The sequence below is a fragment of the Panthera onca genome, chromosome B1, assembly GCF_046562875.1.
Source record: "Panthera onca isolate mPanOnc1 chromosome B1, mPanOnc1 haplotype 2, whole genome shotgun sequence".
NCBI lineage: Eukaryota > Metazoa > Chordata > Mammalia > Carnivora > Felidae > Panthera > Panthera onca.
Genome location: NC_138342.1, coordinates 175,708,625 through 175,726,872, shown reverse-complemented (window position 1 = coordinate 175,726,872; position 18,248 = coordinate 175,708,625). Strand labels below are relative to the sequence as shown.

The following is an 18,248-nucleotide window of genomic DNA, read 5'->3' as shown; positions in this document are numbered from 1 at the left end:
CTATAAAGGTTGATATTTCATTTCCATCTACAGTCTCTTATATTTCAAATTGTTCAGAACCCTGTTTGGGAAGAAGGTTGATATTTATTGGTGCCACCTCAGAGACTTCAACTGCAACCCAAAGGGCCGTTCTGTGGAAGTAGAATGCAAAAATCCAGTTATCCACCATCACTACACGAGAGAGACTCAAGTTCAAGCCAATAAGCAAAAATGACAAATTGCAATAATGATTTATCACTGTAAACAATGTCTGCATAAAGAGTCTGGCAATATCAATGTAACTATCAGAAAGCTGGTCAGCATTATACCTATAGAAATGTCTGACCAAAAGAAACCCATATGCCAGTGATAGGGACTCTGATCTCTTTCTGAGAAAAAAACAGACTAATGTGTCTCTTCCTTTTAAATGGTTTACTCTGATATTGCCTCAGCAATGAACAGTCCCACGTAACAATTGTTCTCTTAGCTTTCAACTTCCAGAACAGTAGTTGTAATCATTAAGCCTTACTTTGTGTGTGTGTTTGTGTGTGTGTGCACATGTGTATGTGTATGTTTTAATTTTAATTCCAGTATAATTAATGTACAATGTTATATTAGTGTCAGGTGTACAATATAGTGGTGATTCAGCAATTCTATATATTATTCAGTGCTCATCATGATAAGTGTACTCTTAATCTCCTTCATCTATTTCACCCAACTTCCTCACCACCTCTCCTCTGGTGACTATCAGCTTGTTCCTTATAGTTAATCATTGTAGTTTTGATTTGCATTTCCCTGATGATGAGTGATATTGAGCATCTTTTCATGTGTCTGTTGGCCATCTGGATGTCTTCTTTGGAGAAATGTCTGTTCATGTCTTTTGTTCATTTTAATCAGATGATTTGTGTTGTGGGGTTTTCTGTTGTGTAAGTTATTTATATATTTTGGACTAACACCTTATTGGATATATCATTTGTAAATATTTTCTCCCATTCAATAGGTTATTTTTTTTGTTGTTGAGATACATACCTAGTAAAATGAAATAAACCAACAAGGCACTTTTTTACAGAATATATAGTTGTCAATTGAATGGCTGTCTGAATGAGGTTGAGTGGTAAAGACAGATGGAGACCATAGTGACCTGAGGCCGGCCGATGAAGACTTGGTTGTTGGTGGTTAAGGGATGTGACATGTGAGTGAACTGGACATGGGGTGAGTAACACAGTAAATATATGAGTTTTCTTATCTACATTCAAGAAATTGTGTGTTTGGTTTTCTCTTGTGCTCAAGACACCAGAAATTGGTCTGTTTTCCCAAATCCACTGAAGAATAATGTTTACATTTGCAGTATCTTTATTCTAGAGAGTTGTATTCCCCTGGTCAAGATACACATTGCTGATTTCTCCCTTGTTCAGCCTGTGAAATTATGGTCAGCCAGGTGGTCATCATGACTTATTTTACTCGTTATACAAGTAGCATTAGCAGAAACGAATGCCTAGCCTTTCAGTTTATGCAGTACAGATGTTGGCTAGTTAAGCTTGCCTATAAATCATATTTTTTCCACAAACTCCAGCATATTCTATTTAGAGTGAGAAACTAATAGAGTTAACCTCTTAACATGCATTAAATCCAGGGTGATTTCAATTTTTAGCCTGATCAGAGTTTTATCTTTATCTTAATGGCTTCATTGAAGCACAGACAGATATTGAAAAATTCTATGTGCCTTATAAAAATGAACATTCCAAAAGAGTTCTGATTTGCTGAATGCAAACAGCATAAAGACTTGGCTCATTAGATACCAGCCTTCTGTTTTGAACAATGCTTATAGTGAAGTGATACAAAATAAATGGATACATATCCAGACTGTGTGGTTTAATATTCTAATTCTTAACTCTTGGATTGGGGTCCTATTGAATTTTGAAGTGTTGATGGAGAAATGGTATTGATGCAGCTTGGAATGAATAGGTGCAGAAAAGTTTTAATAGGAAGGACTTCTATCCTTATTTCTATAAAAACATACCCCCAGGAAAAAGGATCAGGGTCTATTAACCTAATCACCATTTCCAGACTGTGAGAAGAAAATAGGGCATTATTTTTTAATTTTTTTTTTTGCCACAATGATAAGTTTAAGCTCTCACACTCTGGGTTTCTGAGATGTGGTGTCTGTTTCTATGGGAACAGCAGTGGCAGTCAGCCCCTGAGTTGTCAGGCGCTTCTAATAACCTGGGGGAACTCCTGTCTGAGTGCTGAGTACTGACCAACTTCTTCCTCTAGAATCTTTGGTCATTTAGTTACAAGTGACCTCTGAGCCTATAGAAATAACTTGAGATATAGGTTGTTAAAATACTTAAGTTCTGTTGAAATGAGTTATTTTGAAATCATATAGCATATATAAAATATGAGTCATATTGAAATATATAGCATATATATAAACAGTACACATAGCATATATATAAATAGTATATATAAAATATAAATAGTATAAAATATAAAATATATGATATATGATACATATGTTATATAAATATGTAATTTTTATGGAAAATTATTTGGAAAAAAATGATTTAAGGAAGGCCATATAGTGCAAACAGAGCTCCTGCCCTTGAGAAACTTAAAATTTATCAGATAGTCAAGTTTCCTATATTCCATGCTCAAAATGTAGGGTCTTAGAATATATAGGGAATGTTCTAACCACATGCACTTTCTTTATTCCTGATGTGAGCTTCTGCTCTGAACTCTCTTTATTCTACTGTGAACGGGGATATATAAGATAGAAACAAATGTAAATATCTCTGCTTTAAGTCCTTAAGTGTCTCAAGTCTGGGAAAGTCCTTGAGTGGCTAGAACTTTGAGTTCTCTCCTCTAAGCCTTCCCCGGGCACTCCTGTTGCTAAGAAGGAAAGCTGTCTCCCCCAGCATGCCCCTCAAACACATCTTGACCCTAAAGAGCCTCTCAGAACTCCTCACCAAAAGGCCTAATAACACTTTGCACTGCGAAGACTCTTTAGATTTTACAGTACTCTCATGTAGAACCCCCACACATCCATTTAGATATTAATAAATAGTGAGGACCTGCTATGTGCCAGGCTCTGTGCTAAGAGTGTGGTAGAGACGAAGTCTGCCTTCATGAAGTTTAGAATTTAGTGGGGGAAAGGCTATTACAGAAGCAGACAACACAACTCATTACACAATAGAGGGACCCAGTGTATTAGGAGATTTCAGGCGTGAGATCTGATTTATAATGGGCGTGAGTTTCATAGGAATTATTTCCTACAACCAAGATACAAATACTGAGTCTGAAATGTGTGGGTGGAACAGATTAGGGAGATGATGAACAGATTAGGGAGATGGCCTTTCCCCAATTTGTCTCACCTCTTTCTGCCTTTGCTGTCACCTCTGTTGGATATCTTTATGGTGGCCCTTTAGTGCTCTTTCACCACTTTTTGTCATTAATTGCTTAATATATTCCTCTTTGAGGAAGGTGAGGACAGTGGGGAGGGTCTGGCAGCAACAAACAGGCATCCAGCAAGAAAATAACAATCCAAGGGCATCCGCACATTAAACAAACAGCACAGGTGGCAAGGATAGGTGAGGTCAGTGGGTTGAGGTGGCTAAGGAGGGCTTCATGAGAGAAGGACTTGGGCTGGGCCAAGAAATTTCTTCTGCACCCAGCTTCATGCTCTGAGCCAGCAGCTGCCAAGCCCACAGCCCTTCTGCCTGAACTTTCTTCTAGAGAGTGGCAAGGCAAATGTGGTGTTGAGGATAACCTGGCTACTGGTCACTGACTGAGAAATCATCAGATGATCCCTGGCAGGTGCATGGCAAGTAATACACTTAATCACATTTTTCTGTGGTAAGTCATTGCATGTGCCACTGGAGAGGATTAGCTCAGCCTGGGAGCTAGCCAGTGTCCCTCCACTTGTCCACACTGATTAACAATTTATGCTGGGTGAGGAGAAATTAATTTTTACCTCATTCACTTTATTGCTTGTGAAATCATGGCAGTGACTGTGGACTTTTTGTTTAAACATTTATATTTGTAGGTATTTTTATGTTATCACAAACTCTATTAAATGAACAGGTACATTTTAAATGCTAACATACAGTTGTTAATGAATTAATAATCCTGTGTCTCCAGAAGCCAGATATCTGTTAGAATTAGCTATATAAGCACATGACTCATGAATCCAGGTATTCAGTATTAGAGCTTGGGAATCATCATTTCCATTGGGCTGAGGATTAGCACTGGGAACAAGTTTTCCTTTTTTCCTTCTTTCCTTCTTTTCCTTTATTTATTTAATAACATGTGCCCTGCTAAATGCCAGAGTACTTGAAGGATGTGAAGGATATAGATAGATATATATATATATATATACATATATATATGTATATATATGTATATATATATATACACACACATACATGTATCTCCTATATGTAATTTTATATACTTGATATCTCTCTATATAATGTATTTATAGCATAATATGTAAATATATGTAACATAGGTATGCATTATTAGTTGTAATAGATATCTATCATCTATTTATAGAAAGACCTCTATATTAACAAGTTAATAAGCAATAGTAATTTAGTGGTGAGTGTTATATTGGGGCACACACAGGTGTATAGGGGTATAGGAAGGAAGGTTCTCTGGGATCATGCCATTGAAGCAGAGTTCAGAGGGAGATGTAGGTATTAGCTGATGATCTCTGTGTATGACAAGGCTGGAGAAGACATGAAGTAGATGGTCTTTGGGCTAGGGGGAGAATTATATGCCAAGTGTCAAAGGCAAAGGAAAGTATATATTCTTTAACTGTTTATCAGTCAGGATTGAGTTAGGAAGCTGACTATAAATGAGTATTTTAAACAGAGGATACTTGGCATAGAGAATTGGTTTCACAGGTATTAGAGTTCTAAAAGAGCAAAAAATGTGACATTGAGGTGGTTCAGAATTAGAAATCACAACCTGTGAGGTTGGTACAAGAGAGTAAAGCAAGCCAGAGCCTAGAACATGCAGGGAGAGGGCTGCAGTTTGGAGGGACCCACTTGGTCCTGATGTAGTATCTGTTTTATATGTTGCTGGATTCACTTTGCTAATAATTTATAGAGGATATTTTATGGATTTTTCTGAGGGACATTAGCTTGTAATTTCCTTTGCTTGTCAGATTTTGAATGAGGTTAAGCTGGTTTCATAAAATGAGTTGGGAAGTTTTCCTCCTGTTTTTGGAAAGTGTTCAGAGGAATGGTATTATTTCTTCCTTAAATGTATTACGGAATTCATCAGTGAAGTCACATGGGCCTGGAATTTTCTTTGTGGGAATGCTTTTGAGTAATAACTCAATTTTGCTAATAGAAAACAAACTAATATATTTATTATTTATATGTGTTTTGGTAAATATTCCTGTTCAAAGAATTTACCCACTTGTTTAAACATTTTTTTTAATGTTTATTCCTGAGAGAGAGAGAGAGAGACAGAGCTTGAGCAGGGAAGGGGCAGAGAGAGACAGAGGGAGACACAGAATCTGAAGCAGACTCCAAGCTCTGAGCTATCAGCACAGAGCCCAATGCAGGGCTCAGCTCAAACTCACGAACCACAAGATCATGACCTGAGCCGAAGTCAATGCTTAACCCACTGAGCCACCCAGGTGCCCAAAAATTTACCCATTTAATCTGTGTTGTCAAATTTATTAGCATGAGGTTGCTTCCAATATTTCCTTATTATAATTCTAATATCTAACATTTGTAATGAAGTCCCTTCTTTTATTACTAATGTTGGTTATTTGTATTCTTTTTCCTTAACTGATCTTACTATGGTTGTGTCACGTTTATTAATCTTTGCAAAGAAGCAACTTCTGGCTTTGTTGATTTTTCTCTATTGTATATCTACGTTTTACTTACTGATTTTTGCTGTTATTTTTGCTACTTGCTTCCCTCTACTTCCTATAGGTTTAATACTGCTATCTTTAGCTACATTCTTGAGTTAGATGCTTAAATCATTCATTCTGTTTTTCCCCTCAAATGTCTGTTTAAAGATAAAAAGTTTCCCATAAGTACTTCTTTAGCTGCATGGCACATGCTATTATTGCCCCTACTTCATTTTAATTCAGTTTGATTCCAGTGTGCTCAGAGAATATATTTGGTATGATTACAGTTCTTTGAAATTTGTTGAGACTTACTTTAAGACCTAGTATCTATTTTGGTAAATGTTCATATGGATTTGAAAAGCATTCATTTCTTATCCAGATTTATTGAGATATAACTGACACATAACATTGTGTAAGTTAGGGTATACAACTTGCTGATTTGATAAACTCATATACTGCAAAAATGATTACCACCATAGTGTTAGCTAACACCTCTATCACTTCACATAATCACCACTTCTTTTTTTGTAATGAGAACATCTAAAATCTGGTCTCCTAGAAAATATAGTATTATTAGCTATCATCACCATGCTATACATTACATCCACAGAACTTATTCATCATGTAACTGGAAGTTTGTACTCTTTTACCAATCCTTTGACCTCCTCATTTCCAACATGACCCATCTCCTGGTAACCACCATTAATTACCTGTTTCTTTGAGTTTGGCTTTTTTAGATTCCACATTTTGTTTTCCTTTGTCTAATTTATTTCACTTGGCACAATGCCCTCAAGGTCCATCCTTGTTGTCACAAATAGCAGGATTTTCTTCTTTCTCATGGCTAATATTCCATTGTGAGTATACAACATCTTTTTTAGCCATTTATCTATTGACAGATACAGGTTATTTTCATATCCTTCTTGGCTATAGTGAAAAATGCTGCAGTGAACATGGGAATACTGATATCTTTTTGAGATTGTGTTTTCATTTTCTTTGGATATATGCCTAGCAGTGGAATTGCTGGGTATGGTAGTTCTATTTTTAAATTTTTGAGGAACCTCTGTGCTGTTTTCCATAGTAGCTGTACCAATTTACATTCCCATCAACAGGTCACAGGGGTTTTCTTTTTCCACATCCTCTCAAGCACTTGTTATTTCTTGTCTTTCTTTTTTTTTTTTTACTTAAAAAAAATTTTTTTAACGTTTATTTATTATTGAGAAACAGAGAGCATGAGCATGGGAGGGGCAGAGAGAAGGGGAGACACAGAATCCGAAGCAGGCTCCAGGCTCTGAGCTGTCAGCACAGAGTCCAATGCGGGGCTCGAACTCACAAATCGCAAGATCATGACCTGAGCTGAAGTTGGATGCTTAACCCATTGAGCCACCCAGGTGCCCCTTCTTGTCTTTCTGATGATGGCCAGTCTAACAGGTGTGAGGTGATTTCTCACTGTGGTTTTGATTTACATTTTCCTAATGATTAGTGTAGTCAAGTGTCTTTTCCAGTTTGGGACAGTTCTCGGTCATATTTCTTTAAATATATTTCTGCCCCCTTTTGCACTGTTCTCCTTCTGGGAGTGCAATCATTTGTACATGTTAGTTTTGATGGTATCCCATAGATCATGTAGACTTTCTTCACTCTTTGATTCTTTTTTGTTTTTGTTGCTCTGATATTTCCAATTGATCTTTCTTCCAGCTCACTTGTTTTTCCTCTGCTTGGTCAGTATGCTGTTGAAACTCTCTGTTGTTTAGTCATTGTATTCTTAGTCATTCTTTTGTTTAGTCATTGTATTCTTCAGCTCCAAGATTTCTGTATTTTTTCCCCAGTGTTTTCTATATCTTTGTTGTTAAACTTCTCATTTTGTTTTTGTATTATTTTCCTCAAATCATTAAATTGTATCTATGTTTTCTTACAGTTCATTGAGCATCAGTAGAACAATTATTTTGAATTGTCAGGCAATTTCCTGCAGCTTCATTTCTTTGGGCTCAGCTACTGCAAGTTAACTCTATTCCTTTCATGGAGTCATGCTTCTCTGATTCTTAATAATCCATATAGCCTTTCTTAGGTGTTTTACACATTTGAAGAAGCAGTCACGTCTTCCAAACCTCAAGGACTCACTTAGGAAAGGGAAGATTTTTACTTGTGGGTGGAAGCATGTGGGATCATGCTAAGATATTGGGTCTAGTGGTACAGGGCACTCAGTGTGTGGTGGCACTGGATCTGAGAGGTGAGATGTCTCTCTTTTTAAAAATATTTATTTATTTTGAGGGAAAGAAAGAGAGTGCATGCATGAGTGAGTGAGCTGGGGAGGGGCAGAGAGAGAGGGAGAAAGAGAATCCCAAGCAGGCTCCATGCTCAGTGTGGAGTCCAACACGGGGCTCGATCTCATGACCGTGAGATCACAACTTGAGTTGATATCAAGAGTCAGATGCTCAATCAACTGAGCCACCCAATTGCCCTTGGTGTGACATCTCTTTGGGTCAGGCCACTGAGGTCTACGGCATCAATAACTCTGTAGTCCTTTGTAAGTACCTTGTGGTGTTTGCCATGGCTGTAAGTGCTGTGGTCTCCTCAGTGGGGCCTTCAGGTCCAGTAGGTAGGGACCAGAACAGGTAGTAATAGTGGCCAGATCCTGTGGTAAGCACATACTTTGCTGTGGACACCAGCAGGTACCTGTGTAGAGGCAGGGGCCAGTTATAGACACATGTTATGATGGGGGCCAGGGCAAGCAGCGAGAGCGGGGCCAACTATGGGCACTGAGAGCTGTTGGGGGCAGTCACCCCTGGGCATGAACATTGTGAAGAGCATCAGGCCAGTGATATGCAAACACACATCCCTCTATGCTGAGTGCTTGCACATTGATGGGGGTCTAGGATGATGTCAACTTGTATAGGTACAGGGGCTGGGACTGGCTGCTGGGCCATTTCTGGGGTTGCAGCAGGGACTAGAAGGAGGGAGTAGGGAGAGAATAAGGAAGGCTGGCATCAGAAAAAGAGAATACCTGTATGGCCAAGGCTGGTGAAATCTGCTGGGGTCCATGGCGTCAGTGCTGGCTCTTGTTCTCTTCAGTGGCAAAAGTTGCTGTATGTGTTTATAGAGCAAGGTGATTGTTCCTGCTGCATGGCTGCTACTGGTAGTCCCTGCTTTTCTTCCTTATTCTTAGACATTTCTATACACCTCAGGTTTTCTGATCTGGGTGGTTGAAATTGAAGCATGGTGGGGCGCCTGGGTGGCTCAGTCAGTTAAGTGTCCGACTTTGGCTCAGGTCATGATCTCACGGTCCGTGAGTTCGAGCCCCGCGTTGGGCTCTGTGCTGACAGCTCAGAGCCTGGAGCCTGTTTCAGATTCTGTGTCTCCCTCTCTCTCTGCTCCTCCCCTGTTCATGCTCTGTCTCTCTCTGTCTCAAAAATAAATAAATGTTAAAAAAAATTAAAAAAAAAAAATGAAGCATGGTTGCCCCACAAGCCTGGGGAAGCTGATTGCTCAGTCTGATCTTCCTCTCCCTGTTAGGGAATCTCTTTCTAGCTGGGGAGTTCCTTTTTGATGCTAAGCAGTGCTGGCTTGGGGGAGGGGATGATGCAGGCAAAGTGAAACTGTCCTCCTCCTCTTTTTGTGTGACTATTCTCAGATTTTTCATTCTATTGTGTGTCCTAAATTTCTTGAGTGGAGCCCAGAACTCTGGTTTTGCTCATGATTAGCTGTTTAATTGTTGTTCTTTGTGGGGTGTCAGGGGCTGGGGTCTCTACCACCTTGGTAATGTTACTTGAAAAGTATTCATTCTTTAATTGTTAGATTATCTATTATCTTAGGTCAAATTGGCTAATTATATTGTTGAAATCTTTTATGTTCTTGCTGAATTTTTGTATTTATGTATTTTAGAGCTAAATTCATGTATATATTGTTTCTTTTTTTTAATGTTTATTTATTTTTGAGAGAGAGGAAGAGAGAGACAGCATAAGCAGGGGAGGGGCAGAGAGAATTGGAAGCAGGCTCCAAGCTTTTCAGCTGTCAGCAGAGGCCATGTGGGGCTCAAACTCACCTGACTGTGAGGCCGTGACCTGAGTCAGCCACTTAACTAACTGAGCCAACCAGGTACCCCTAAATTCATGTATATTTAAACTGTGTTATTAACTGTGTACAAATTCAGATTGTGCTTTCCTTTTTAATTTCTGTTGTGTCACAAAAGTATTGCTTTTTCTCTAGCATTACTTCTTTCTTTCTATTTTGACTGAAAAATAGTATAACTTTAATGAACCAAAACTCAAAGATGCCTTACATACCGGGATTAACAAATGATATAGCCCATGGACTGGCCAAATCTAGCTAATTTTTGCCAATAAAGTTTTATTGGAACACAGTTACACCCATTGGTTTGTTTATGGTCTTTGTGGCTGGTTTATAGTACAGTTGAGTAGTTGCAACTGAGTCCATACGGCTCACAAAGCCAAAATCATTTATCACCTGACCCCAATTCAAAAAGCCCATAGACCACTGCAATATACAAAGAACAAGCTTAGTAGAATTTTTTTTAAATTTAAGCTTGTTTATTTATTTATTTATTTTGAGCGAGACACAGAATGCAAGAGAGGGAGGGGCAGAGAGAGAGAGAGGGAGAGAGAGAATCCCAAGCAGACTGCACTGTCAGCCCAGAGGCTGATGCAGAGCTCAAACTGATGAACTGTGAGACCATGACCTGAGTTGACGTTGGCTGCTTAACCAACTAAGCCACCCAGGTGCCCCACAGTTATGGATTTTTTAAAGCGTTTACCTTGATTTGGATTTACTGTGTGTGTTTTTTAAAATCTGTTGTGATATTTTTCATCAGTTTTCAGTATTTACAGCTTTTTTTTTTCTGCTTCATTCTTGTTCTCCTCTCTTTTTGGGGCTTTCTCTCTCTCTCTCTTATTTTACCTGATTCCCACACTTTATTCTTAAGTTTCCCCTCCCCGCTTTTCTTTCTACTATTTTCTTTCTCTCTTTTTCAGTTTGGATTTTTTCTATTGATTTGTCTTGTAATTCGTTAGTATCTTTCTCATGTGCCATTTAGCACAAACAATGAAATTTAAATATCAGATATTGTATTTTTTAGTTCTAGAAAAATGTGTCTACTTGTTTCTTTTTTATAGATTCAAATTCTTCATACTTTTGTCATATTTTTATCTATCTCTTCTTTATATTCTTTCACATTTCCATAAAAGATTAAATATTTTTTTCCCAGCTTTATTGGGATGTAATTGACACATAACATTTTCTAAGTTTAAGATGTACAACATGGTGATTTGATACATTTATATGTTGCAAAATGATTAGCACTATAACATTAGCTATATACCTCTATCACATCATATAATTATCATTATTTTTTTGTGGTAAGAACATTTAAGATTTATTCTCTTAACAACTTTAGAGTATATAATACATTATTGTTAATTATAATCACAATGCTATGCATTAGATTCTCAGAACTCATTTATCTTCTAATCCGAAGTTTATACCCTTTGACAAACATCTCTGCATCCTTTCCTTTCCCCCCAGCTGCTGGTAACCACCATTCTATTATTTCTGTAAGTTCATTATTTTTAGGTTCCACATATAAGTGAGATAATACAGTATTTGTCTTTCTTTGTATGACTTATTTCACTTATCATAATACCCTCACTGTTTATGCATATTGTCACAAATGGCAGGATATCTTTTTTCTCATTGCTGAATAATATTCCAGTATGTGTGTGTGTGTGTGTGTGTGTGTGTGTGTGTGTCTGTCTGTCTTTTTGTCTCACATTTTCTTTATCCATTCATCCACTGATAGACACCTTGTTTCCATATCTTAACTACTGTGAATAATGCTGCAAAAACATGGAGTGCAAATACCTCTTTGAGGTTCCACTTTCATTTCCATTGGATATATACCCAAAGGTGGGCTTGCTGGATCATAAGGTAGTTCTATTTTAAAGTTTTTGAGGAGCTTCCAAACTGGTTTACATTCCCATCAATTTACATTTCCTTCAGCATTGCGCTAGGATCCTTTTTTCTCCTCATCCTCATCAATACTTGTTACCTCCTGTCTTCTTGATGACATCAATTTTAACAGCTGTGAGGTGACATCTCATTGTGGTTTTGATTTTCATTTCTCTGATGATCGGTGATGATGAACATCTCATGTACCCGTTGGCCATTTATGTTTTCTTTGGGAAAAATACCTATTTAGTCCTAAGCCCATTTTTTAATTGGATTGATTTTTTGTTACTAAGTTGTGTGAGTTCTTTAAGTGTTTTGCATATTAATCTCTTATCAGAAATGTGGCTTGTAAATATTTTCTCCCATTCTGTAGGTTGCCTTTACAGGTTGTCGATTGCCTCATAAAAGTATATTTTAAGTTTTTGTTTATTGTGATTAATATCTGAATTGTCTTCTTTTTTTTCTGTTTACTTGAAGTTACATTTCTCTAACTCTTCCCATACGTAGCAAAGTTTTGTTGTATGACAATATGAGTTAAAGAACCATAGAGGCTGTAGATGATGCTATTTTCCATTAAAGAAAGTGCTCACTTTATTCTGTTAGGTAAGTAGTTTGAAGGGCACATCACTTCAGTCTAGTCATGGATGATCTATGTTGGGATTGGGTTAGAGTTTTTCTAAGACCTAGTTTACCTGTGGTTTATCCCTGGGTTAAATCGTTTGTGTGTCTCTGTCTCCTTGGTGTTAACATATTAGAGGATTCAGTTCTGACCACTGGGTGTTTTGAGCATAGCTCTTTAAAAGGTTCTTGCCCTATACAGCTTCAAAATCTTGTAAATGTCTTAAGGGCAACAAGATAAGTCGTAGAATGTACTCTTACCATACTTTTAATCCAAAGAACCAAGAAACTGTGAAAGGTTTTCCTCTGCCTTTCCAGCTTAGCCCCTCCAGTCTTGCATGCTGCCTCAGAACTCCAGAACTGATGCTTCCTAAAAACCGATCTTCTATCTAGGGCTTCTCTAGTTTCTAATACAAGTGAAGCTTCAAAATTTACAACTTCTTTTTTTTTTTTTTCCTTGATAGAATTCCTCTCCAGGGGCCAGCCTTGATCCTCATGCCTGTTTTGGGACTATTAAGTACCTCAGGAAAGAAAATGGCTGGTGGTTGCCATCTCTCTGAGGAAAGGCTCTTTGGATTCTGAAATTTTAGTTCCAGTCCTTACTGACTCCACACTTGTTACAGTATTCTTATTTAAAAAAAAATTTAGTTTATTTATTTATTTTGAGAGAGAGAGAGAGAGAGAGAGAGAGAATGAATATGCACAAGTGGGGGAGGGGCAGAGAAAAGGAGAGACAGAATCCTAAGCAGGCTCCACACTGTCAGTGCAGAGCCCGATACGGGGCTCAAACTCAGGAACTGTGAGACCATTACCCAAGCTGAGATCAAGAGTGGGACACTTAAACACTTGTACCACCCAGGCATCCCTATGATGTTTTAAACACATAATTTTTTGTAATTTATTTGTTTTTTTTCCCCTAGTTGCAAAGAGGAACACTGACCTGCCAAAATCTACTGCGTCTTTCCTGGAGGTGAAGTTCATTTTCTGTCAAAGAGAAAAAGACAAGTAAATTCCACAATCTATAAATCCAGTAAGTTTAATTTGGATACCAAGCAAAATCTAGATCATAGTATTTATAAGGCAGATGGAGAAGTTATTATAAAGGGGGCACCATAAAATATATCTAATACAGGGTCATTGATAATATATTATCACTAAGTAGTTCCATTTCTTTTTTTTTTTGTCAAGGTTATAGGAAAAATAGTTATAGGCTATCTGAAATTTAGGAAGACATTTGACAGAGTTTTTTTTATGATATCCTTGTTGTCAAGATGAAGAAATACATTTAGATGGATTTGCACAGTTAAAGGATCATACCCTGTGACTCTGGATGACTTTCTTTCTTTTTTTTTTTTTTTTTATTTTGCATCTGGATGACTTTCTGAAGAGATCGGTGTGAGTTTGAAGAAATGTTTCTGTGAATACAGCACAAAGCTTGTTATCAAGAGCACTCAGTGGCTTTAAAAAAAATTCTTTTTTTTTCAGTGTTTACTTTTGAGAGACAGAAAGACCAAGTGTGAGCAGGGGAGGGGCAGAAAGAGAGGGAGACACAGAATCTGAAGCAGGCTCTAGGCTCTTAGCTGTCAGCACAGAGCCTGAGGTAGGGCTTGAACCCATGAACCATGAGCCAAAGTTCAACACTTAACTAACTGAGCCATTCAGGCGCCCCTCTATAGATTTAACAAAAAAAAAATTTTAACGTTTATTTATTTTTGAGAGAGCGTGAGTGGGGGAGGGTCAGAGAGATGGGGGAGACACAGAATCTGAAGCTGGCTCCAGGCTCTTAGCTGTCAGCACAGAGCCTGATGTAGGGCTCAAACCCATGAACCATGAGATCACAACCTGAGCCAAAGTTCAACACTTAACCAACTGAGCCATTCAGGTGCCCCTCTATAGATTTAACAAAAAAAATTTTTTTAATGTTTATTTATTTTTGAGAGAGAGAGCGTGAGTGGGGGAGGGTCAGAGAGATGGGGGAGACACAGAATCTGAAGCTGGCTCCAGGCTCTGAGCTGTCAGCACAGAGTTTGATGTGGGGCTCAAACTCACAAATGGCAAGATCATGACCTGAGGCAAAGTCAGATGCTTAACTGACTGAGCCACCCAGGCTCCCCCAAGATCACCTGGTAGATTTTAATCAATGAATTTGATGAAGACAAAGATAGCACACAGATTCTGTAAAATCAGAGTGAATTCCAGTAAACTGGAAGAACCAAAATAATTCCAGCAGGCTTCAATAAATAAAGCCTAATGGGTACAAATGTAATATCCTACATTTGAATAAAATAAAAACTGTTAAAATTCAGGCTAAGAGAGGCATGGTTTAACAGAAACACATGTTTAAAAATCACTTGGGGGGGGGGGCGCCTGGGTGGCTCAGTCGGTTAAGCGTCCGACTTCGGCTCAGGTCATGATCTCACGGTCTGTGAGTTTGAGCCCCATGTCGGGCTCTGTGCTGACAGCTCAGAGCCTGGAGCCTGCTTCGGATTCTGTGTCTCCCTCTCTCTGACCCTCCCCCATTCATGCTCTGTCTCTCTCTGTCTCAAAAATAAACAAACATTAAAAAAAAAATTAAAAAAAAAAATCACTTGGGAATTATTGTTGGCATGAACTCAGAATGAGTCAATGGTGTGATATGCTGCCAAAAAGGCCAGTATGATTTAGGGCAGCATTTAGTAGAATATAAGGTACAGAGTGAGGCAGCTGATGAATCCGTTGTACTGACTATTCCTTGGACATATGCTGTTGTAATATGTTCTGAGCATCATAGTTTCAGAGGGGAGCATATCTGAAACTCACCCAGAGGAGAGTAGTCAGAATGTAAAGGTGGGGAACATAAAGACAAAAACAGTTGAAAGATACAAGAGTGTCTTACTTGGGGAAGAGAAGGTTTGGGGAGATATGAGAGTTGTCTTCAAATGCATTTGATTGTTTTGTCTTTGAGGTTAGAAGTAGAACAGAAATAGAGAAAAAGCTTGTATTTCTAACATGAAGCACTTTTTCAAAACAGTTTTACAGGTGTCTGAATTTTGGATCAGGCTGCTTAGCATAGCCGTGAATATCGAAGACTTCTGAATCAGGAAAAATCAGACACTTGGTCCTTTAAAAGCTCTGTGATTTTTTTTTAATAAGCTCTGTGATTTTACCTCATCTTTCAGACTCTCAGTTTCTTTGATTCTAGTCTGGGGACAATAATAATAATAGTACCATGTTTATAGCTATTAGAAGATTACAGGAAATAACTCAGATGAAGTGCTTGCCATGGTGTATGGCACATTTTACATGCCCAATATATGTGAAGCGTACTAAGGTACTGAGATGTGGTAAGAAAAAGAAGAAAACAAACACCCACCTCTTATATTGGCCATGGTTTTACTTCAGGAAGTAGGAAACCAAGTTCTAACTCAGAAATTAGACTTACTGCCTGAAATGTAGGTACCAGGGAAACAAACTTTATCTGATGTTACCTGTAAGTCTACAGACCATGAAAGCTAATTCTAGAAAACTTTCCAGGTGTTATTTTTACATAGGTCTTGTGCTTGGATAAACTCATACAGTGAGTACATGAAACATTCCTTCTTGTGGCCAGTGTTTACAGAACGGCACACATGTATGCAAATTTGCATCCTGCATTTTAGTATACACCCCATTTAAAATAACTTACCACTTTTTTTCCTCAAAGTATATCATGACACACACACATAAAATATATAAGATGTGGTTGGAAACTACAAGCAGAATTTATCTATGTTGCACAGTCTTGCTTAGACAGTCACAATCACTTTCTGTAAGAAGCATGGCTCAAAAGTACTGTGAGGTACCATTTTACACTTGTCAGCAAAGATTAATATGATCTTATATCCTCTGAAAAGGATACAGAGCAGTGGTAAGTTGAAATTCTGGTGGGAGTGTCAACTGATATTGATATAACCACTGTGGACATTCATTTTGTAATATCTATTAAAATTGAAGAGGAACACACTCTCTGACTCAGCAAAGTGTGTGTGCAGAAAAAGAAACTGATAGAATGTCCCTCGTAACATTTGATCTAAATGTTCACCAAGTGGAGATAGAATAAATAAGTTATGATTTAGTCATCTGAATGAAGACTATACCACAATAAGATGAGTAAACTAGAAATACATTTGTAAACGTGGATAAATTAAAAAAAAAAAAACATTGAGTGAAAATGCCCTTTGTGGAATGATGTGTACAATATGATTCCACTTATACAGAGATTTAACCATAAAGCATTATTAAATAATGTGTATCGTTATAAACATGGAACCAATATATACAGCCATTCATGATGAGGTTTGTTTTGGAGGAAAGTAAGTAGAAGAAGGGGGAGGGATAAAAGGGGGGGCTTAATTCTTTCTGTAATATTTTCTAAAAGAGGTAATTCTAACGCAAATGTGGAATAAAGTTAATATTTGATAAAGCAGGGTTTTAAGTACATAGGAGTTCATTATATTCTTTTCTTATCTGTATGTTTAATATATGTCACAAAACTTTTTTATTTTAAGAGAAAAAAAGCTCTCTTTTCCATGCCCTTGCTCATTTTTTCTTAAAATAGGTATGAGAAGTCCTAGGGGCCCATTCGGTGGGCCAAGAAAAAGAAAGAAAGGAAAATCGAGGTCAGAGTGCTATCTAGCAGTTATAAGTACTCAAAGGTCACTTATATATCTAGTGTGGTTTTAAGTAATACAATCGCATCATGTGTTAAGATTCAGAAAGCCTGGGGTGCCTGGGTGGCTCAGCCAGTTGAGTGTCCTACTTCAGCTCAGATCATGATCTCAATATTCAAAGAGTTTGAGCCCTGCTTGGGGGCTCTGTGCTGATAGCTCAGAGCCTGGAGCCTGCTTCGGATTCTATGTCTCCCTCTCTCTGCCCCTCTCCCTCTCACACTCTGTCTCTGTCTCTGTCTCTCTCTCTCAAAAATAAGTAAACATTTTTTAAAAATTTTTAAAAGATTCAGACAGCCTGATGCTGTTCACAGGGAGAGGTTTAATTAAGAATAAGTTTCTGTTGGGGAGGGGCATGAATGATACCTACAGACAAACGCACAAGGAATGTCTCAGTGGGGGGAGCTTCTGAGGAGGGCCGTGGCAAGCTGGGGTCAGTGTACAAACACTGTGCACTTGGGGAGGTGAATAAAGGTGGTATTAAAGAAGGAATTGCAGATAAGAAAGGCAGGAAGGCCCAATTTGGCAACTTCACACTTTTCCTTGGAGTAATGTGATAAAAACTACTCTAGAAAATCCAACTATCCAAACAAAAACACTTTGAAGTGTGGCTTAATGATTAACAAAGCCCATACTACTTTGATCAGTAGAATTGGGCTTGCCCAGATGTCCAGATAGCAACTTGGTCTTTTCTCCCCAGGGTCCTACTGAGCAGAGAGGGGATCCTATTCTGTGCTCTCAGGCAGCTAGTAGAGTGAATGCATTCCCAAAGTCAGGGGCTGCAGTTTAATTAGAATCCTCCTTCTGGCTTTTAGTGAGTGACCTTCATTCACTGTCTAGTGTCCTGGGGGAATAATGTTCCGTATTGAGGAAGAAATTGCCCTCTTTTACATGTGTGAAAGGTTTTTCTATTTGAAACAATCGGTCTTGTATGTTTGTGTATGTGAAGCAGAGTGATCTTGAGGGCTCACGGTCAGTAGATCTTGTCATATAAAAGCATCATGAGGGGCGCCTGGGTGGCTCAGTCGGTTAAGCGTCCGACTTCGGCTCAGGTCACGATGTCGCGGTCCGTGAGTTCGAGCCCCGCATCAGGCTCTGGGCTGATGTCTCAGAGCCTGGAGCCTGCTTCCGATTCTGTGTCTTCC

At 38.3% G+C, this 18,248-nt stretch overlaps 1 long non-coding RNA gene across 3 annotated transcripts in view; it reads left to right on the top strand.

Moving 5' to 3' along the window:
- The window catches only part of LOC132691648 (uncharacterized), a 168,356-nt gene that overhangs the window by 10,834 nt on the left and 139,274 nt on the right, over positions 1-18,248 (top strand). For all 3 annotated transcript variants that reach the window (XR_009615921.3, XR_009615923.3, XR_009615922.2), the window contains exons 2-3: positions 1,049-1,191; positions 13,339-13,448. This is a non-coding gene — a long non-coding RNA (uncharacterized LOC132691648). The remainder of the gene's footprint in view (positions 1-1,048; positions 1,192-13,338; positions 13,449-18,248) is intronic.